Source organism: Macrotis lagotis, chromosome 2, assembly GCF_037893015.1.
Source record: "Macrotis lagotis isolate mMagLag1 chromosome 2, bilby.v1.9.chrom.fasta, whole genome shotgun sequence".
NCBI classification, from domain to species: Eukaryota; Metazoa; Chordata; class Mammalia; order Peramelemorphia; family Peramelidae; genus Macrotis; species Macrotis lagotis.
In genome coordinates, this window is record NC_133659.1 from 198,238,385 (window position 1) to 198,261,935 (window position 23,551).

A 23,551-nucleotide genomic window follows, 5' to 3' on the forward strand; every position below is an offset into this window, starting at 1 on the left:
GGAAAGAAGTAAGCAATAAGGTGAATGACTTACTCAGGGTCACCCACCTAGTAAGTGTCTGAGGTGGATTTGAACTTGGGTCTTCCTGAGTCTAGGCCCAAGGCTATATCCACTTTGACACCTAACTGTTGGTGAATGATTGATTGTATCTTTGGAGAATATTTTGGTAGAGAAGGTGATTTGGAGAGGAAAGGGATTGAGATTTTAGGTAGCCTACATAGCTTCAACAGAGAAGGATTGGCAGCCTACACACAGTCGGGGGCATCCTAGAGAGAAGAGGAAACCATCCACCTCCCATTGGAGGCTTCCCAAATACCTTGGGAACTGTCCCACGATTGCCATTGCTTGATTTCCAAAGCTGAGGGACTGGATTGAAATCCCCTGAGATTCCCACTGACCGGAGGGAGAGGGGTGAATGGTCTGGGAACCAGAAGGCCTTGGTTCTGTGCCCAGCTGTACTGACACCTGAATCTAGGGGAAAGACATTCCCACAGGGACTTTGTCAGAGGGGGCCCAGATAGTCTTCTGTCACAGCGAAGGATTGGGAGGGGCATCTCAGATTTCTTTGCTCTGGGTTTGACCCTGAGATTTGATTGGGCAAAGAAAACAATGGGCAGCTCTCACCCCTGCAAAGTGACACCTTCCCTTGAAGTGCTTCTCTCTTGCACATCCATGGGGACTTGTGATTCTCAGGCTTCAGATTCTGAAGACTAAGAAGTGATCAAATTCTAGTCAGCCTGAAGCAAGCCCCAAGGGACCAACCCCGTGAACTGGGCAACACAGGCTTTATAAATCTGAAGGTGATTTCCCATTTCTGGACCTCACTTTCCTCATCTGAAGGAGGAGATGGAAGATCCTGGGAATTTTAAAGTTGGAAGATCTAGTCCAGGAAAAATGGGTGGCATTAGAAGATTAGACATGGACAGAGGAGAAAACCAAACTGGAGAGATAGATGAGATAACCCAATTTGAAACTGAAAAATTGGAGGTGCTTTTAGATGGGAATCTAGTCATAAGTTTATAAATTTAAATCTGGAAGGGACCTCAGAGTAACTGCCTCATTTTACAGTTGAGGAAACTGTGGTCCAGAAAGGTTATGGAAGAAGTGGAATTAGAGGTGAAAGCGAACTCCCTTTAGGAAGAAAAATTTTCACTTTTTGGTTTCTAATGATTATTTTGTATATCTATGTACAAAATACAAGCCTTCAACTCACCATGACTTTAGAGACAAATGAAATTTTCACATTTGAACTCAAGAAAAGGAGGAGGAGGAAAAGGAAAAGAAGAAAGGGAAAGGAGGGAGGGAAGAAAGAAGGCAATCAGATTTAATGAAAAAGTAAATGTACCAAAAAGAAAATTTTCAGGAAGGAAAATGTCTCATATCTTAACTAGGAGAATCTATATTCCTTTGAGGATAAGGAACTGTATTCATTATTGTTTTGACTTTTTCTCCAGTGCTTGGAACTTAGTAGGTGGTTGAAAAATCTGAATGAATGATGAATGAATGAATGAGTGAATGAAAATGTGATGTGGTATAAAGAATCCTAGTAGGAATCAAAAGACCTGAGTTCTAGAAATTAGAACTGAAAAACTTTAGTGAATCAATCCCCTTCTTTTACAGAGGAAGAAAATGAAACTCAGAGGGACAAAGTGATTTGTCTGAGGTGACTCAAGTGGTAAGTAGCAGAGTTGCAATTTGAACCCATGTCTCCTGACACTGAATCCAGTTTCCTTTCCATTCTGAAATGAAACTTTTTTTACTGGCTACTTTTGTGACCTCGAGAGAATCTCTTACCCTTTACTAAGTCTCTGTTTCTTCATCTGTGAACCGATATGATTGGACTAAATGGAATGTCAGATGAGAAGGACAACATTAAGTCTGGTTTGGTTAAACCCTAGGATGCAGAACAGGAAGAACATATAGCAAATTTGGAAGCGTAGATGGAGGTCAAGTGGTAAAAGATATTAGAAGCCAACCAGAGGAGCTTATATTTAATCCAATGTCTCTGAACCGGATCACTCTAGGATGATAGATTTAGGGATTTTGAAGCTCATTTTGTTCATTTGTCTTCCTTTAAAGTTCACTCCAGTCTACCCAGACACTCGTGGTGGTGGCCATCCAGATCTCTCTCTCTCTCTCTCTCTCTCTCTCTCTCTCTCTCTCTCTCTCTCTCTCTCTCTCTCTCTCTCTCTCTCCCCCCCACCCTTAACAAGTTCAGAACTTTGCTCACATTCTTCTCTGATCCAAGACCTGAGAACGTTTAAACATTTGTTTTCTCTAGTTTCTAGAGCATTCTCCCTCTTCCACTCTGACTACTGACTTCCCTGGCTTTCTTTAGGTTGCAACTAAAACCCCATCTTTTACTAGAAGCCTCTTAATTCTATTGCTTTCCTTTGCTGATTATTTCTCATTTATCCTTTCTAAAGCTTGCTCTGTATGTGTTTGTGTATGTTTGTGTGTGTGTGTTTGCATATTGCCTTACCTATTAAATTGTAAGCTCCTTGAGGACAGGACTGTCTTTTGTCTCTTTTTTATCCCCAGCACTTAATCCAGTAGATACATAGTAGGCACTTAAGACATGCATATTGATTGATTATTTTCTTTCTCCTTCCAATGCTACCACTCTTTTAATCTTTCCTATTTCTGTAGATGACCCTTATCTTTTCAGTCACTCAGGTATACAACATTTGTATTTCTCTAGACACCTCAATTTCTCTCATCTCACTCATCCAATCAGGTACCATATCCTGTCTTTTCTTCCTCCATGGCATCTTTTGCATCAATTCCTTTCTCTTTACCCACATAGCTACCACTCTAATTTAGACCCTCTTCACCTTTTACCTGAGCCCTCTAATTAGCTAGTTTCCACAAAGCATGAGAGGAAGTTATATGTGAAATTCTCCCAATTCTAATTATTTATGATTACTAACTCACTAGTAGATAGGGTGGCTAGTGTGATCAAAACAAAAATCAAACAACTCCTCCAATGTCAGAAATCAGTGGTTTATACAATTCTGTTTATAGTTGCCTGGTCACTTATTGAAAAATAGAGATAATTGGAAACAGTGCACTGATATTAGGGTCAGAAGCCCAAAATTCTAGTTCTATTATTTCTTCCATCTGAAAGTCTGTCATCTGCATGCCTTTGTATTAGCTATTCTCCATGCTTAGAATGTTCTCCTTCCTCATTTTAGATACTTAGTTTCTCTAGCTCCTTTTAATTCAGGCTAAATCTCATCTTTTTCAAGAGCCCTTTCCCAGGCTTCCCATGTACTAGTGCTTTTCCCTTCTGAGAGCATTTTCCATTATACATATACAAATACAAATATACATATATAGACACATGTATTATGTATTCATGTATGTTTTATAATATTTTACATGTTGTCTTCCCTGTTAGAATGAGAACTTCTTGATGGCAGGGACCTTGCTACAGGTTGCCAATCCACTTGCCAGGTGTCCAATAATATATGGTGACACCTCTATTTTTTCTTTGTTTTGTGTATTTTTTTCTGATTTTTTCATGAGTATCAGAGATGAAACAAGTGAACCTTTGAATGAGGTTGGAAGAGTCACCAAATGTCGTGCAACTGGAGTCCATAGTATGGTTTGCTGGTAACAACAGCATCTATATTTGGAGAGGAGTTTGTTTTGAGGAGTAACTTGCATTTCCCAGGTTGGAATTTAATCAGCTTTATAACCAAGACATGTCTTTTAAACAAAGGAACAACTTGTCCATTGACTATGTAGTAACTTAATTTAGGAAGGCCAAACTCACCCACTGTATCCTGGGTCACCTCCTGTTGTCTTGATTTTTGTCTTGCTTTTGAGCTTCAGTGACTCTGGAGGAGAGAGTGAGACAGATGACTTAGCAAGCTCTGCTTCATTTTATTATTTTTTGTAGGTTTTTTTGCAAGGCAAATGGGGTTAAGTGGCTTGCCCAAGGCCACACAGCTAGGTAATTATTAAATGTCTGACACCGGATTTGAACCCAGGTACTACTGACTCCAAGGCCGGTGCTTTATCCACTATGCCACCTAGCTGCCCTCTGCTTCACTTTAAACCCAATTCATGAGCTAGTCAAGATATCACACAAGTAATTTCATTGGTGCTCTTTGAAAAAGAAGGATAAACAACAACACCATCATCAAAAAACAATTTTGATAGGGCAAACATTTGGTAGTCATTTGAAGACTTAGTCCAGTCTCTTCAAGGTCTGAGTGAAGCCCTGAAAAGGAAGAGTGTGTTCTAACTTGGGGGGAGGGAGAATATTTCAATATTTCTGTCCATGTTATACTTTCTCAGTAAATATCCCTTTATAAAACTAATTGTTGTTAATTTATTAACCATCACTGGTTGGATGAGACTGGGAAGAGTTTAGGTGTTGATTAATACTGGGGAACACATAAGATTGGGGCTTCTAAATAAAATATTAGACAAAACTCACCACCTCACTAAGGTTATACTCAGAGAAGATATAGTCACTTGTGTTCCAGGAAACTGATTCTTTAGAAAGGGTAGGAAAATGAGTCCAGAGTCAATATATGACAAAAGAACAGGAGATTTGGACTCAGACCAACAAAAATTTATTCACGACTTATCTGTTCCAGGGCTTTGTGCTATGCTTGAGGAAATACAAAGTTTATATAAGATAAAATCCCTGCTGCTTTGGATCTTATCAGCCTGGGTTTGAGTTCCAGTTACTTGTCAGCCCTGAAACTTTGAACTAGTCATTTTAATTCCTCTAAATCTCAATTTCCCCATTTCTAAAATGGGAATAATTGACATCTACATAGATATCTAAGTTTTCATTTACATGTATCTTATTTGAGTCTCATGATATATATATATATATATGGGGCAATGGATAGAGAGCTAGATTTGAAGTCAGGGAGACGAGTTCAAATCATATCTCTGACAATAGTTGTGTGATCCTAGACAAGTCATTTACGCTTTATGGTCTCAATTTCTTCATCTGTCAAATTAGAGAAAGAAATAACAAACCACTCTAGCATCTTTGCCAATAAAACCTTAATCATAGTCATGAAAAATTGGATGTGACTAAAAAACAACTGAAAAATCAAAAATCCACCTTTTATGATGAAGACATTTTCCTGGTATCACAAAGATACCCATCTTACAGATGGGAAACTGAGGCTTGAGAGGTCAAGCAACTTGTGTGCAGTGATCAAGATAATAAATGTTTGGTGACAGGACTTGAATTCAGGTCTTCTTGACTTTAGGTTTAATCCACAATGCCTCTCAAAGATACATTGTCTATCTCACTGATATTTATACTATGTACCTAACTGAGCTATTGGTAGGAAAGCTCTTTGTCAACCTAAAAATTGCACATGACTAGGAGTTTTTATTTCTAGAGCCGAGGAAAAGACTGAATTGTTAGTTTCTAATGAAATAACATTAAACAATATCAAAAATATTAAATAATAAAACAAATAGCTGAAAATGGGAAGTTATATTTTTATAAAGGTTATCTGAGGACATCAATGCTTTAACATAAAGAAATTGAAAACGCTGGGCAAGATGGAAGGTAGAGTGAGAAAGGAGTAGATTCACAGAAGGGGGTACAAGACAGTGCCTCATGGCTTCTCCATGCTTGTTCTTTTTTGTTTTAGGTTTTTGCAAGGCAAACGGTGTTAAGTGGCTTGCCTAAGGCCACACAGCTAGGTAATTATTAAGTGTCTGAGACCAGATTTGAACCCAGATACTCCTGACTCCAAGGCCAGTGCTTTATCCACTATGCCATCTAGCTGCCCCCCCCCCCCCAATGCTTGTTCTTGGTGAAGAAGAGGAACCTTTGGATTTCTTATAATTTCTTAACACTGCTCCTCCACAGTCAGTCCACATAACTGATGCTGGGTGGGTGAGAAAACATCTGGGAGGGATTTCCTGAGCTCTGGGCGGAATTGTGAGCAGAATATAGGGCCTGCCAGCTTAGCCAGGAACACCCACCCTCTGCCATCTGCTCAGTTGCCTGAGGGACCTCATTGGCTTTTAGCTTCTTTGATGGATGCTCATGTTGGAAGCATTGCTCTGTTACTGCTGATCCTGGATCCCTCATGAAGCTTATCTGGGAGCACAAGATTCCTGGATTCTCTTTGCAGCCTCTTCTTATCCTTGCTGCTACTGCTGCTGAAGGAGCAATAGGGTGTTGTAGAAAGATTACAGAGGAACTGGGCTGAAATCTCACTTCTGTTCCTATGTGACTGTGGGCAAGTCATTTAACCTCTCTAGCCCTCAGTTACCTTATCTGTAGTTTGAGGGTTTTGGACTGATTGAATAATATCTCTTCTAGTTCTGAATCCTTTGCTCACCAAAGTCCTTTTTAGCTCTAAATCCTAAACTCCTACCAGCATATTAGAGTCAATGACATTGAGAATAATTTTAAGTGGGATTTGTTCTGTAATCCAATGTAACCCTTAGACTTAAGGAGATCTACAAATTTTGTATGTCGAATGAAGGAAAGAATTAATGTTTATGAAAATGAATGATTAAATTGTAAACTAGCTAAATCAGGTCTATGATGTGTAAATAAGAGCAAATCACACTTCATTTGAATAAACTGCATCTTTTTACAGTCTAAAAAAATAGTAAGCTAATGGTATAGCTTTTAGGTCTAACTCTTTGTCTCTCTAATGGTCAAACAGTAATCATTACCATAAGCAAACACTCAGCATGCCAGGAGTTCCCATGGCAGCCAATACACTTTTACCTGGAGGTCATAAGAGCCATGATAGATGAATTTTACATAGGATGAGAACATTGGGAAAAGAGGTGAGGAGAATTCATCTTGCTGAGCCACGAAGAAAGTAGGTGGCTAATTGGGGGTTAAAGAGAGGAAAGACATCGTATTGCAAGCACAAAGTTCAAATGTTGTCTTTCTGTAATCTCTAGGTAATGATCTGTTGGTTGCCTCAAGAATGTTTAGTCATCTGAATGCCCACTTCAGTGTTTACTGTTTGATCAGATAGGTGGAAAAGGGTTAGAGCCAAAAGAAATGTCATTAGCCTAAAAGTTTGCCATTAGATTTTTTTCCATAGACATAATCATTCTTTCAACAAACATTCGTTGACCTCTTGCAGTATACTCATCTAGGTTCTATGGTAGGAAAATGATTCAGAAGACCAGGTTTCTGCCCTTAATGTCTGGCTGAGGAGACAAATCACAGAACTACAGAATGATTATAAAAACCCACGTCAACAAATCTTTGCTAAAATAACTGTGTCTTATATCATCCAATGATGATAAGACTCGGGAAAGGAGTGATCAATCATTCACTGAGTTTCAATTATATACAAATAAGTGCAACATGCTTTAGGGAGTAGAATGGACACTTGAAATAGGTTCTGCTCCCCCCCCCCAGAAGATTTGGGGAGATAAGATGTATATTCATGACTGGAGTATCATGATGATCTAACTACCTGGTTTAGTCAATTACTGAGAGATTGAGGAATACACTCAATAAAAGATGGATTGATATGACATAGTAGAAAGAACATGGGTTCAAATACTGACTCTTCCTAGTTGTGTAACCTTAATTCCAATTTCCTTGTGCCTCAGTTTCCTTATCTGTAAAAAATGGAAAGGATTAGATCAGATGTCTGAGCTACGATTCAATGGGTGTATTGCTAAGGTAGTACAGTGGAACTGAAAGGTCTATACCTGGCATTTGGGTCATCTGGGGCCTAGCCCTGAATTTGTGTTTGACCTTAGGAAAATCTCTTCACTCCTATGTCCCTTCTCTAAAATGAATAGTCAGATTTATGTGGCTTCTATTATTCTATGACTCTATACATTGGCAATAAAATAATGACACATTTTTTCACAACAATTTTGTAAGGAAGGTAGTACAGATATTATTATCTCTGTTATGCGAATGAAGAAAAAGGTATAGAGAGGTTATATAACTCACCTATGGACACACACACACAGAGCAAGCAAGTACCTTTAGAATCATTTAGTTCATTCTCTTCATTTTACAGGTGAGGGAACTGAGGTCCAGAGATTTTAAATAATTTTTCCATAGGTCTATAGGTGATAAATAGCATAGTCAGGATTTGAACTCATGCACTTTGAATCTAGGTCTAGTGCCATTTTTAAGTCACTCTCAGAGCATTGTATCAAGTGAAAATATTTTAGGAGTACAGAGAAAAGAAAAGACAATGTATTGGAGGGGGATATTTCAGGGGCAGGGAGAACTTGATCTAGACCTCACAGAATGGATAGGATTATGACACAGCTAGATGATACAGTAGGCTATATTGCCTTACCTGGAGTCAGAAGAACCTGAGTTCAAATCCTGTTCTCAGACACTTAATATCTATATGAACCTGAGCAATTCACTTAAGTCCTATTAACATCTGTTCCTCCTTTGTAAAATAGGGACACCCTGGAGAAGAAAATGGCAAACTATCCCAGTATCCTTGCCAGGAAACTCCAAATGGGGTCACAAAGAGTTGGACGTGACTGAGACAACTGAACAGCAAATGATATCACAGATCCAGATTGTAATCCCATCCTTGAAAGCAGGTAAAGGCTAGTAAAGATTTTTTTTAGGTTTTTGCAAGGCAAATGGGGTTAAGTGGCTTGCCCAGGGCCACACAGCTAGGTAATTATTAAGTGTCTGAGGCTGGATTTGAACTCAGGTACTCCTGATTCGAGGGCTGGTGCTTTATCCACTGTGCCATCTTGTCACCGCCCCCCCCCGGTAAAGATTTATTAAAGGAGAAAATGTCATGATGGAAGCAATATATTAGAAAAATTATTCTGTCCTTGGTTTGAAGGATGGTTCATAGGAGCAAAAACTAGAGCCAGATGTCAGAGTGAACCAAGGTTAGGTGATTTGTAATATATTTGAAAGGAAGTTTCAACAGATATGGGAGACAGGAAGAAGATGAAGAAAAGAATTTTCTAAAGTTTTAAACCTAGGTAACTAAGAAAATGATAATTCTTCTATGAAAATAGGGAAATCAGGAGGGGCTTTAGGGTAATGAATTTCAATTTGGGCATAATCAATTTGAAGTCATTGAGCAGTTGAAAATGTAGGAGTGGAGCTTACTTTAGAGATACCAGGAGTGGAAAAATGAATGTCTATCATCTGATAGCTGATTGTTTAAGTTGTGGGAATGATTGAAATTTTCTAGGAATATATCAAAAACTGAAAATCATTAAGAGCCAAGGATACCTACATACCCCAAGAAAATCAATGACAAAAATAAAGTCAAATAATATATACTCCCGGCAGCTAGGTGGCACAGTAGATAGAATAGGCCCAGAGTCAGGAATACCTGAGTTCAGTTCTGGCCTTCCTTACACCCTCACTAGCTATGTGACCCTGGACAAGTAACTAAATTTTGTTTGCCTCAGTTTCCTCAATTGTAAAATGAGCTGGAAAAGGAAATGGCAAACCACTCCAGTATTGTTGCCAAGAAACTCCCAAATGGTTCACAAAGAGTCAGTTGTGACAAACAACTGAAAAAAAATATTTATAAAATATATCATAAAATAATAAAATATACACAAATATTTATAGTAGCACTTTTTTGTGAGATCAAAGAACCAGAAGCAAAGTAGATGCTCATATTAGATTATTATTGTGCTTTAGGAAACATTGAATATGATGAATATAAAGAAGCATGGGAAGATTTGTATGAACAGATGAAGTGCAAAATAAGCAAAAAATCTATATAATAGCTATATAATTTTAGATGGGTACAATAACAATGACCACAACAATAACAAATAATGACAAAGTGAATGCTACAAAATTATAATGATCAAGTTTGACCCTAGGGAGGGATATGAAAAGATACATCCTCCACTGCTTCATATACTCTGTAGAGGTAGGAGACCATCACAATTTTTGAACATACTGATTAATTTTTCTAATTTCATTTTTATTTCTTCTTTTTTATTTTTTATTATAAGAGATGACTCTCTGGGAGCGGGCAAGGAAGGAAAGATTGTACAATGAAAGTGATGCAAAAATAAAAGTCCCCAATAAAATGTTATATTTTAAAAAGGAGCCAGAAAAGAAGCTTTGACAAACACATTTCAATAGTAGGAGTGAAGAGATAGTAATCAATTTTAAAATAAGTCAGAAAAGTAGGAATTATATCCACTTCTAATTTCCATGAGAGAAATTTGTAAGCATAAGAGTGGAAAAGAAAAGGACTTGTACTGAGTGAGAAGGAAAAAGAAATTATGCAGACCTTTAGAAAATGTGACTAGTGACTAGGTCCAAAACTGAATGTGGGGAGGCAAAATTTAGGAGGAACTGAGAGAAATTTGGGAGAGAAAATTCTCTAAGTCTAGTTACCAAGCCAAATTCTACTTCTAGGCTGAATGAGTTGCAGGATTAAGGATTTCTAAAGAAGGATATAAGGGGTGGCTAGGTAGTGCAGTGGATAAAGCCCTGGCCCTTGGAGTCAGGAGTACCTGGGTTCAATTCTGGTCTTGGACACTTAATAATTACCTAGCTGTGTGGCCTTGGGCAAGCCACTTAACCCCATTTGCCTTGCAAAAAAAAACCTAATAAAAAAAGGATAGAAAATGATTAAGGTTGACGCAGGAAGATTAAGAGTAGGAAACAGGAGATATTTGGCAAGGCAAGTCACAGTAAATAAGAAAAGGTAAGTGATACAATTTTGGAGGGCTAATTGTTGAAATTAGTAAAAAAAATAGAAGAGTAGGTATGGGGCATGTGTGATAGGGAGGTTTGGAAAGGAAATTGGGAAGACTTTTTAAATTAATAAGAGGTATTAACTGACTAAAAAGTTTATATGAGAGCTTAAAGTGGGGGTATAAACACCTAGAAGCAGTTAAAAGAAACACCAAACTGAAAATTTCAACCAATATGGAAAATAGAGGAAACTATAGTGACTTGCACCTAGTGAGACAATGTTTGAATTTCTGCCACAGTCAAAAAACTGTTTATTACCTGTGTTCTAAGTGTAGACTTACCTCTTCCCTAAAGGAGAAAATAAGTGGTTTAAGGATGATTGAGAGTGCCTAAAGGAAAGAAGTGAGGCTTCAATGAGGGAACAAAAGGGATCTGAAATGAAGGAGAGACTTGACTATTGTCAGAATGTAGTTTAATGAAAGAGAGTTACACAGAGAAGAGAGAGGGAAGAAAATGGACAACTTTACTCATAAAACATTTTTTAGGTAACTGCTTTGTGTCAGACCTCGTGTTAAGTGCTAGAGATACAAAGAAAGGCACGAGTTTCTATTCTCATTCTAATGAAGGACATGACATATAAACAGTTACAATCAAGCAAGCCATATGCAGGTTAAAATTGGAAATATCAAGAAAGGGAAGACACAAGAAGTAAGGTAGATTGGGAACAGCCTCCTAGAGAAAATAGAATCTTCCTGAAGAGGAAAAACCTAGATCCACTGAGGAGAAAATGTCTCTTGTCCTCAACACATTATAATGAATAGAAAGTTTGACTTGGAATCAAGAAGATCTGGGTTCAAATTCTACCTCAGATACTTATTGCATGATGCTGGGAAATTCAACTTCTTAGTTTCTGTTTCCTCATCTGTAAAATGCAAGAAGTGAACTAATTGACTTCTGCGTCCATGATTCTATGCATTAGGAGTGTCCCAGAAGCAAGTATGTAGACATCATTCAATAAAGATAAGGGGAAGAGTGGAGCATTAGTGATTAATGATTCTCTTGCTCAGGGAACCTAAGGCAACCATTTGTAGATCTGGTAGCAACAACTGAGAGATCTGTTAACTGCCGGAAGAATGTATTTAACACTTAACAGAAAGACTTCTAAGACTTATAAACTATAAACTTATAAACATAAAAACTACTCCTTACTCCCACTGATTCATGAAGGCTATGATAATTATAATATCCAAAGAAATCTAAAAAAGGGGCAGCTGAGTGCCTAGCTATGTGACCTTGGTCAAATCACTCAAACCCCACTGCCATAAATGAAAAAAATTTTAAAGTATTGCAAAAGATTATGAAATCTTGTCCACAAAACTTAATACCATAGCAGCATAGGTTGTTTTCCTTATTTTTGTCTATTGAAGGCAAGGGATGCCAAAGAGAAGAACTGATTGAGAAGGGAACAGTTAGTGAGCTAAAAAAGTGATGAGAATGGGATTTAGACTTCTGAACCATAGTTAAAAACACAGTTATGAAAGGCTAGGATTTCTGCCCCACCCTGCCCCAGGAATTGATGATTATTTCATTACTGACAATCTCTTGGTTCTTGAGAAGATAGACATTGGGGACCAAAGGTTGGTGAGAATATATTTGCCAGGTATCTTATAAATCCAATTGTAGGGCTTTAAGTCAAAAGGGCTTTAAGTTAATAGAACATCCTGACTAGGTTATAACATTTGACCAATCCCTGTATGAAAGGGAACTAGCTATGTAATATTTTGCCACAAAGCTATGATAAAACAGTACTCTATGCCAACATGAAACTAATGGAAGAACAGTGGTATTCCAGGGGTCAATCCAACAGGCAATTACATCACACTTACTGCCACACTTAGACTCATTCAATAGGCTCCATATGATGAAACCTGCATTTCATGAAGATACAAATATAAATAGGGAAAATTGGGTTCAATGAAGGGAAGTAGCCAATGAGAAATGCAATAATGCATCAAATAAACATCAAATGTGCAAAATAATGCATCAAAAAAGCAATAAAAAAGAAAAACAAAAGAGAATCCAAAGTAAACAAAAATGAAAATAAATCAAATTGAAAACCAAAGAGAAAAAATAAAATTAAAGAAAGCACAAGTATACTTTTAAATGAAAGCACAATTGTGTATCAAAAATTATTAAATTCAACACTCAATTCCTCTCAACAGCAGCAACTTTAAAGCTAAAATCAAAGCAAAAAAGAAAATGCAATAATATATAAGCAGAAAATATAAAAATAAAAAATCTAACAATTTAATAGTAAGAATATCTCTAGTTCCTGCATCACCAAAGCTGTAAAATCTTGGTCCAAAGCAGCAGGAAAAGTTTTCAAACTCCAAAAGCAAAGGGGAAAAATCCAAATTTGAAAAAGAATCCTCAGATAAACTTCCATTTTAACACTTTCTAATAGTGAGTTTCCATGTTTTTAAGAATGTGGAATGTGAGAGGTAGATATTGGTGAGCAGGTGAACTAGAGGGAATACCTTCTTAGTTGGGGAATACTTTCATTTTTGGGCAATACTACTCATTCTCAACTCATCACTTCCAGAGTGACTGCCTGTAATCAGGATCCTCAGCTCCAGTCTTTAGAGGGATTGGTTTCTTTCAAACCAGTCTAGGAAGAATAAAAAGACTAAAGGTGCTTGGATTAATTATCTCCGGAGGAATAAACTCTAACCTTGTTCCCCCTCAGGGGCTACTAGAGACCCAGGTGTACCTAAATATCTTACCAGACTTGTTTGAACTATCTCTCCACTTATGGGAAGCTATAAAATCTAAATCAATAGCTAGCATCCATGTAGCCTAATGTTTCCAAGCTTTTTTATATGTTATCTCATTTGAATCTCACAACTCTGAGAATTATTATCCCCATTTTACAGATGAAGAAACTGAAGCAGAGAGAGAGGCTAAATGACTTGCCCATGGTAGTATAGTTAGGTTGTATCTATAGCAGAATTTGAACTCAGACTGTTAACCTAGAACTGCACTTTGGTGTACCTCCCCCAAATTTTGCTATATGATGCATTCCAATTTTAATAGATAGTTAAGTAACACAATAGATAGACCAATAAGACCAGAGTCAAGAAGACTTGAGCTCAAATTCTGCCTCAAATACTTACTAGCTGTGTGACCTTGGGCAAATCACATAGCCTGTTCCCAATTACAAAATGAAGATAATAACAGAATCTATCTTGTAGAGTTATTATGAAAATCAAATGAATGTGATTAGCATAGTGCCTGCAAATACTTATTCCCTTTAACCCCTAGAACACACACAATGAAGATCCCTTTCTCCTCTTACCTTGACACCTATTCACCTCTTTCTCAGATGCATTTAACCTGCAAGGACACATACAGATAAGTTCAGTAATGAATAACTACAAAGTATTAGAGAAAGTAGTATTTTTAAAGTAGGTGGTGAAACAGAGTCTGTTACCAATTAAGGACTGGTGAAGCAGATTTTCCTCTACTTAGGGTGTGAGAGCATGGGAACAGAGAGAAGACAGAGGCAGAGGATGGATTGGAGGTTCTATCTCAACAGCACAAAGCTACCATACTATGGGTCAAGATCTCAGCATCCTCTGGGTCTGGCTTACATTCACTTCCAATCAGAATCTGGACATCAAAGTAGAAACTTTTCCCTTCCTCAGTCCTTTCCCCTATAATGTTGTGACTAAAACTGGTTGTAGAAGCTTTGGGTGTGGGTTGGCAGCTTCTGCCTCCTCACCCAATCCCCTTTGTTTTTTTTCCGTCACACCCAATCCCCTTGTTTTTTGTTTTTTTTTGTCACACCAGGCTCTGTTGATGAAGTGTTGATGAAGATCTTCAGCAAACTCCCTCACTTCTCCCTCTCCTGAGATTTCTATCCAACCCTTCTCCCAGGAACAGGAGAAGGACCTGTCACTGAGGACAGTCTCATGGCTCCCAGGGTTTTCAGAAGACAGACACTGAGGAACTTTTATCTGCCAAAAGACACTGATCTTCAAACTTTGTGAGGATCAATGGAAAAAACTAGGAGTGTCTGGCCTGGAGGACAGAAGACCAGATCAGAGGGGACATGATAACTGACTTTCAAATATATGAAAGCTGTCATGTAAAATAGTAATCAGACTTCTTCCTTTTGGCCCCAGGAGGCAGGACTAGAAGCCATGGGTAGAAATTGTAAAGAGGAATGTTTAGGCATGATTTCAGGAAAAATATGTGCTAATTATTAGAGCCCAGAATTGTACAAGTCTAATGTTGATTTCCTATGACAGCCTTCACATACTTGAAGACAGTTATCACGTCCCCTCTGAGTCTTTTCTACTCAAGGCTAAACACTCTCAATTTCGCCTATTGATTCTTCAATAGCAAAACATTCAAGTTCATTGTCTTCTGGCAGATATAAATCCCCCAATGTCTATCAACTCAAGAGTCATTAGACTGTCATCAATGAGATAAACTTCTATTCCTGAAGGGAGAAGAGGACAGAAATCTTAAATCTCTTCAAAAATGGAATGAGTTGCCAATAATTAATTATAACTATTATTTGTATAGCACTTTAAAACTGGCAGAGTACTCATTTATTCTCATAATTATGATCCCTGGGAAGTTGATGCTATTATTACCTACTCCCCACTTTATAGAGGAAAAAACTGAGGCAGATAGAGTTTAAATGACTTGGCTGGGTCTCTGGCCTTGGACATTTATGAGCTCTATGATCCTGGACTAAGGATCATTACCATCCTTTGCCTCAGTTTCCTCATCTCTAAAATGAGTTGAGAAGGACATAGTATCTTTGCCAAGAAAATCCAAAATGTGATCATGAAGAGTCAGAATGCCTGAAAACAATTGAACAACAAAAAAATAATGACTCTCAAGTAGACCCCACCTTTGATTCTTCATGTTAGTGTGGAGACAATCTAGGTTTCTTTATGACTAAGCAAATCTGATCATAGGGAATAATTTGGTTTCCTAGTTTCCTGTAAAAATCAGCTTGAATTTGACCTTCTTCAGGTGATATTTCCCAGTCCTTCCCTTCTCCTTCCACTTCTAGTGCCTTGCTTCCCTGAGCTGAACATCCATCTCCTCCAAGAATTCTTAACCCTTCTTGTGTCACAGACCTCTTTGGCAGTCTATGAAAGTCTATGAACCTTTTCTGAAACAATATTTTTAATTGCATAAACTAAAATAGGATTACAAAGTAAGTCAATTGAATTATATTGAATAAATATATTCAATTACATACATATAATATCAATTAATCAACAAATACTTATTAAGCATATACTATATACTTAGTACTCTTGTGCTAAGCATTGGAGATACAAAAAAAAGACAGTCCCAAGGAGTGGCTAGGTGGTACAGTGGATAGAACACCGGCCAGAGCACCAGCCTTGGAGTCAGGAGTACCTGGGTTCAAATCTGGCCTCAGACACTTAATAATTACCTAGCTGTGTGGAGTTGGGCAAGCCACTTAACCCCATTGCCTTGCAAAAACCTAAAAAAAAAAAAGAGTCCCTGCCCTCAAGCAACTTACAATCTGATAGGGGAGACAACATGCAAACAAATCTATACAAAGCAAACATACACACACACACACACACACACACACACACACACACACACACACATATATATATATATATATATATATATATATATATATATATATATATAGTATAATTAACAGAAGGGAGGCTCTGGAATTAAGAGAGATTGTGAAGGCTTCCTATAGAAGTTGAGATTTTTTTGTTGGGACTTAAAGGAAGCCAGGAAGGTCAGTGGGACAGTTAGGTGGCACAGTGGATAGAGCACTGTGCCTGGAGTCAGGAAGACTCATTTTACTAACTGTGCAGTCCTGGGCAAGCCACATACCCCTGTTTGCCTCAACTTCCTTTTTTGTAAAAGGAACTGGAGAAGGAAATGGCAAACCATTCCCGTATTGCTGCCAAGAAAACCCCAGATGGAATCACAAAGAGTCAAACATAACTGAACAACAAAGGAAGTCAAGAGTTGTAGCAAAGGAGAAAAAGTGTGGGGGATACCCAGAGAAAATGCTTAGAACAGAGAGATGGGGTGTTTATATATTAATATAACAATATATTAATATAGTCACAAATTAATATATAATATTTTAATACTTTAATTTTAAATAATTAATTAAATTTCATTTATTTTTAATTAATTTAATTAATATTTTAACATACAGTTATGAAAATATTTTTCAACCTAGTCTCAAGCTTAAGAATCCTTAAATTCTTTTCTATATGCATCTTGTATATATATAGTTATTACCTATTGCCCCCCCATTAGAATGAACTTCTTGTGAATAGGAGCTGTATTTTTTTCTTTTTTTAGGGAAAGTCCCTAGCAGTTAACACAATGCAGCATATAATAAATACTACATAAATACATTGTGACTGACTGGATAGCCATTGAGAAACCCCCTCAAACCTCAATGGACAATATATACATGAAGGATGGAATGGGTTTTTCACCTCACCACACAAACTGCACAAGTTGCTAAGGATTCAAAACTGAACCTGAATAAATATAAACAGCATAAAGCACCCAACTACTTCCCAACATTCATTTTACTCCTCCTGAAAGGTCAAGTCCCTTGATAGCATTACTGAGCAAATGCTACCCATTCATCCTCTGAACTGTCTGAGTACTTTCTGAATAATTCACAGCAATTATCATGAAGGGTTGGCAAGTTCCAGATCTCCTGGCAATCTATGCCATAGGTTTAGTCCTTTCCTTAAAAGACCTTCTCTAGAGGAACTACAAGAGGACATAGATAAGAATCACACAAAATGAGAAGTCACGGTTGAGATGCTGCCTATACCTGGAGGGAATACCCACAGCAATGAGATTACAGTTTTCTGCTAAATTAACAGCTCCTTAAATCTCAACCCTTAAGTTCCTCACTTAACTGGTAAGGTTTATTTAAGAGTTTGAAGTGGGAATCACTTTATTTAAAACTGGAAGGGACCTAGGAGATTTTCTAATGATCCTAGGATCTTTAATCTAGTGTTTGTGAATTTAATTTTTAAAAAAATGTATTTTGATAGCTGTTTCTCAAAAATAATTGATGCCCTTTACAATTCTATGTATTTTATTTTATGGAGAGCTACTGGGGGCGGTGAGAGAAGGGTTGAGGGATGTGAGAGCTGGGTTACAAAGCACAATAGCACCTGTATTTGTCTGTCTTTGCCTGCCAAGATAGCCCTCTTTGTCCCTGCATGGCCTCTGTTCTGAACCTTTCTTCTAAAAGGTGTAACAAAGAATGGAGAACTCCTTGGCTCTGATCTATGGGGAGATTGTGGTCCCTTTTCAAAGTCTTTTATTTCTGAATTTTAGTTTCACAGCTCAGGGAGATTGTAGATATGGAATATTCCCCTGAGTGAGAAGGCTGTAAAAAGGTATCAGTAAAATCCAGTAAGTGGAATTTCTAACCAATAAATAGGAAAATCAACATTTTTATTTAAAGGGGCTGTTCTAGTCTTGAGCAGAAATTAAGATATTAATTAACTCGGGGGGGGGGAGGCAGTTAGTCATCAATGGGATGATGAGATCTACATCCCCCTTATCTGGTTTGTTGTGTGATCCTCCAGTCCTGTGGTTTTGCCTTTCTGGGCTTGGATCTCCAGACCAGGGAGTGATATAGAATGACCTCAAAAGAGACCAGAGGAAATTATTTGGGATTCTGGAACAGAAGTAACCTGGGAAAACAGATCATAGTTAAACAGTGTTGACTATGGACACTAATGAATTTGGACAATACATATATGTCTCTTTGCCCCCCTCCTTTGCTATCTCATCCTTTTTCCTCCAGTTACTTCCTTTACCACCACTCACCCCTTTCCCTCTTCCTACCACTAACACCTTCCCTTTCTTTGCTCCCTTCCTCCTTTATATTTTTCCCTATATTCTTCCACTTTTCTATCTCTTTACCCTCCTCTGCCCTCTCTCTTCTCACCTACTACTTCCTCTTTCTTTCCCTCTTCCCATATGTATCATTTCATTTTTTCTTGGAATCCTTTCTCACCTTTGACTATTCTCTGCTGCTTTCAACTCAAGACCCCACCAACAGTGATTTCTCCATTTTTGGTCTGACAGCACTAATCTTGGTCCCATTTAACCAAATAATATTAATGAGCATTTTAAAAAGGGATTATTTACTTCAAAAGACAAATAATATTTCCTCTAGTATGTCAAGAGAATCATCATTACATACCACCTTAATATGTGAGGGGAAGTAGGCTCACTCTTAGCACAATTCCTACTTAACCTTAGTCCTACCAAGTTAAATTCCATTATTACTGAATGAGTCCTTGTCTCATTTACTACTGGCTGGGATTGCTAGGGTCACTTATTTATCACCCAGTCTCAGCTGCAAACCTGATCTCTGGAATGCCAGGATACCAAGGTTCACCTCAAATCTTTCAAATTCTCAAGTTTGAAGGCTTCATCTTTTCATGCAAAATAGAAAAGAACAAATAATGAGCATTTCTTGGAGCCATATGCTCTCAAAGGGGAAATAGCACCAGGGTCTCTCCCCCTACGGTATGGTCTCTTACCAGATGCTGTGAGCAAAGCAGTCACTTAGAGTCACTCTTAAGAGTTCAGCGAAAATAAAAACTATCCAAAAGACTAGGCCTAGGCTGATGCTGAAAGACCTTTTTGAATGCCTTCATAGACAATCAAAGAGTTTCTTTTATATATGTATGTGTGTTTTGAAGCTTTTTGTTTTTTAAAATTTTTAATAGTATTTTATTTTTTCCTTAATTACATATCATGAAAATTTTGGCATTCATTTTTAGGGACAAAATAAGTTTATTTTCATTTTTAGTAGAAGCTAGAGAGAGAGAGAGAGAGAGAGAGAGAGAGAGAGAGAGAGAGAGAGAGATTGATTAGCAGCAGCAGCAGCAGCAACCACCATGAGGAATAAATAGTAAGAAAGGATATAGGGACATGAAAGTTTATTTGGGGGGAATCACAATTCTCAAGAGTGGGATGACCAGAAAGGACAATGATCAATGTTGAAAAGGATGTGGGAAATCTGGGACACTAATACATTATTGGTGGAGCTGTGAACTCATCCAACCTTTCTGGAGAGCAATTTGGAATTATACACAAAAGGCAACAAAAATGTTCATACCCTTTGATCCAGCAATACCATTACTGGGGCTATACCCTGAAGAGAGTATTAAAAGGGGTAAAAACATCACATGTACAAAAATATTCATAGCAGCTCTGTTTGTGGTGGCAAAGAATTGGAAATTGAATGAATGTCCATCAATTGAGGAATGGCTTAATAAACTGTGGTACATGTATGTCATGGAACACTATTGTACTATTAGAAACCAGAAGGGATGGGAATTCAGGGAATCCTGGAAGAATTTTCATGAACTGATGCTTAGTGAGATGAGCAGAACCAGAAGAATATTGTACACCCTAACAGCAACATGGGGGTGATGATCAACCTTAATGGACTTGCTCATACCAACAGAGCAACAATCAGGCACGATTTTGGGGTATTTGTGACAGAGAATGCCATCTGTATTCTGAGAAAGAATTATGGAGTTTGAACAAAGACCAAAGACTATTACCTATAATTTTAAAAAGTTATCTTATTATGTAATTCTGCTATATCTCATACTTTATGTTTCTTCCTTAAGGATATGATTTCTCTCTCATCATGTTCAATTTAGATCAAGGCACACCATGGAAACAATGTAAAGACTAAGAGACTAACTTCTGTGGGGGGTGGGGGAGGGAAGCAAGATTGGGAGAAAATTGTAAAATTCAAAATAAATAAAATCTTTCAAAAAAATAAAAATAGCCATAGATAATGGACTTAAATAAATTTGTAGGGCTTTAAATTTCTCTAAAAAAGGAGTGGGCTGGCCTCCGAAAGTAAAGCAAGACCTTAGCATTCATTTTTTAATTTAAAAATTTTTTTAGTTTATTTTTAATAGTATTTTATTTTTTCAATTATATATACATATATATATATATATATAAACATTATTTTTTACAAAATTTTGAGTTTCAGGTTCTTCTTCTTCTTCCCTTTCTTCCCTCCCCTTTTCCTAAAATGGTGAGTAATTTGATATGTTTTATATGGAGATGTATAAACTTTTTTTAAAAATTATTCATTTATTTTTTTCCAAATACATTTTCTGAAATCACAATAATATTCCATTACATTCATATTCCCAACTTGTTCATCCGTTACCCAATTGTTAGACATCCACTCAATGAAAAAAATGCTATAAGTATTTTTGCACATGAAGACTTTTTCCTTCATTTTTATATTCTCTTTGGGATATAGGCCAGTAGTGGTATTGCTGGATCAAAGGTGATACAGCACTCTTTTTTGCCCTAAAGAACCTCATTTTTACCCTGTAGTTAGCATGAGGTCAAAACCAAGGTGCATTTCTAGATCCAGTGACAGAATTTATATATGTGTGTGTGTGTGTGTGTGTGTGTGTGTGTGTGTGTGTGTGTGTGTATGTATATATATACACACAAATATATTTGTGTATATGCATATATACACATGCTTACACACACACATACACACACACACACATCTATATATGCTCTGGTGTCACCATACTATCTTATATTGAGGCTCTCTTAGAAGCAAGTTTTTTAGTGTCTCCTCATGGAGAAGTGTTGTCCAAAGCATTCTACCTCTACAGGGGATTCCCCTTACACTAATAAAAATCTAACATTTACTTAGTGCCATATGTATGCTTCTACATGTTTCAGTAAATAGAGCACTGGGCCTGGAGTTAAGAAGACCTGAGTTCTAACCTTTCCTCAGATGCTTCCTAACTATGTGACTCTGGGCAAGTCATGTAACAATGTAACTGGGCAAGTCTGTTTGCCTCAGTTTTCTCAATCATAAAATGGAGATCATAAGAGCCCTTATCTTGCAGTGTCAAATGAGATAAGATTTATAAAGAAGTACTTAGTACTTTGACAAAGGGGATGCTACATAAATGCTTATTCCTTCCCTCATTTGATTTTAACACCCTATGAAGCAAATATAATTATTACCCCCATATTCCAGATGAGGAAACTGAGGCAGAGGCTAAACAAAATTCCAGAATCATAAATTTAGCAAGATTTGTACTCAGGTCTTCCTGCCTCCAAGTCAGATCTTCTATCTACTATGCCATGAATTGAAAAAATCAAATAAAAAATCCTGAAGGCCTGAAATATACACACATGTTCATCCATAATGCATATGCTTAAATATAATACCATGCATGAATGTGTGTGAACGATGATCATACACAACACACACATGCTCATGCACGATTCATGACATGTTTTCCACTACACATGCATAGGCATGTAAATGCTCATGCTCACACACATGCACAAATATACATATGCAAGAAAGCATCAAGAGAGTTCAGAGTACTCACAAATAGTTTCAGTTTCTTAAGTGACAGAGAAGGAAGAAGAGGATGAGGATGAGAGAGCAAACTGTCAGAAAGAGTTGTTGGTATCCAGAAAGAACCATAGGCACTAAGGGAACAGGATAAGTCAGGTAGTAAACCAGAGCCCCAAATCCAGCTGTAAGGAAAGCATCCATGCCCAGAGGATGCACCTAATAAATATTGATTTAATTGAATTGACCCTCCTACTGAGCCAGTTTCCTGTCAGTAAGAACTTAATCTGAGCAAGACCAAGGTTAACCAACAAGCATTTATTAACTAGCCCGAAGGCTTGCAGGTGACCAGACAGTGAGTGCTAGTTGGAGGCAGAGTACACACCATTTCCCAACAGCTATTTTCCTGACATAATGCATTATTAGTATGTGATTTACTTCACAAAAATTCAAATTTTCTAAAAACCAAACTCTGCTTTTCAGGAGCACACGTACGAGATCCAATTTTACTTCATTTTCTTCATGTTTGAATTGATATTCAGAATTTTAGATTTTTAAATGTTTGAGTGGACATACACAGGATATCAGTATGGCTAAAAAAGTTCAAAGGATCAAAGGATTAGAGTAAAATAGTTAGAGGTCTAATTCAATTAATCCAACCCTTCATTTTCCAGGAAAAGAAATGGAAGCCTAGATAGGTTTGGTGATTTTTCTAAGGTCACACAGAACATCTGAGTCAGGATTTGAACACATGTCTTTTGTCTCCAACATCAGTATCTTTTCCATTATATTACACCACCTCCCAAACACATTTCTCGACTGTGAACAAAACTAATTATTTCTCTCTGCATCCAACGAATGGACCATTTGCTTCAGCCACCCATGTTGTTCAATCATTGCATTTGTGTTGACTCTTCATGACCCCATTAGGGTTTGCCTGGCAAAGATATTGGAGTGATTTATCTATGTCTTTCTCCAGCTCATTTTACAGACAAGGAAACTGAGTCAGACAAACAAGGTAAAGTGACTTGTCCAAGGTCACACAGCTAGTAAGTATCAGTCACCCATAGATACAGTAAAGTTCAGGATCACTGCAGAAATTCTGAGGAAAAAATAAACTCCCTTGCTAACCTGAAGATGATACTCAAAGCTTCTCTGAAATCCAAGGCTAGGTGGTATTTAAGAAGGTCTGCCTCAAAGAAAGGGCTATTTGTAAGCAGGGAATGGGATCCAGATAAATTCAGCACCCTGTCTTTCCAGGGTAGAATTCATCTGTTCTCTTCAACAAGAGGGTTCACCTTGGCACACTGCCTAATGTTGAGCCAGTTAGAATTTTCACTGTGCAGCAACATTCTACCAGGGGCAAAAAGGAATACATCTCTTTCTATATGAGCTTATTTTTTCATAGACATCTCTCTCTCTCTTACTTTCTGTAATATTATGTATATATTCATGAGGAT

At 37.4% G+C, this 23,551-nt stretch overlaps 1 long non-coding RNA gene across 1 annotated transcript; it reads left to right on the top strand.

The window, feature by feature from the left end:
• Positions 1 to 1,628: 1,628 nt before the first annotated feature.
• On the top strand, positions 1,629 to 14,740 carry LOC141511395 (uncharacterized). The gene is made up of 3 exons (XR_012475321.1): positions 1,629 to 1,675; positions 8,404 to 8,550; positions 14,492 to 14,740. It is a non-coding gene; the product is annotated as an uncharacterized LOC141511395 (long non-coding RNA).
• The last annotated feature ends 8,811 nt before the right edge of the window (positions 14,741 to 23,551 follow it).